The sequence below is a fragment of the Mesoplodon densirostris genome, chromosome 6 (genome assembly GCF_025265405.1).
Source record: "Mesoplodon densirostris isolate mMesDen1 chromosome 6, mMesDen1 primary haplotype, whole genome shotgun sequence".
In the NCBI taxonomy this organism is placed as follows: domain Eukaryota; kingdom Metazoa; phylum Chordata; class Mammalia; order Artiodactyla; family Ziphiidae; genus Mesoplodon; species Mesoplodon densirostris.
The window spans coordinates 2,094,100-2,094,384 of NC_082666.1; positions in this window are offsets into that span (position 1 = coordinate 2,094,100).

Below are 285 nucleotides of genomic sequence, written 5' to 3' on the forward strand. Positions count from 1 at the left end.
TTCACTTCAACCACAGGAAGAAGAGAGAACCAAAGAAAGCTTCCTAAGAAGGTGACCTTGTGGAGACCTTGAAGGATCAGTCACATTTAAAGAGAATGCAGGATTAGGAGGGAATGAAAACCCGGAGCTGGGTTTGTTTGATGAGTGATGGAAGACCCTCCAGAGGAGGAAACAAAGAGATGGCCTCATCCACGTCATCAAATCTTTGGCCAATCCCTTATCAAGACAGCAGAACCACTGACATGCACTACAGCCCAATAACGTGGGCTCTTGGGAAGTATGTTC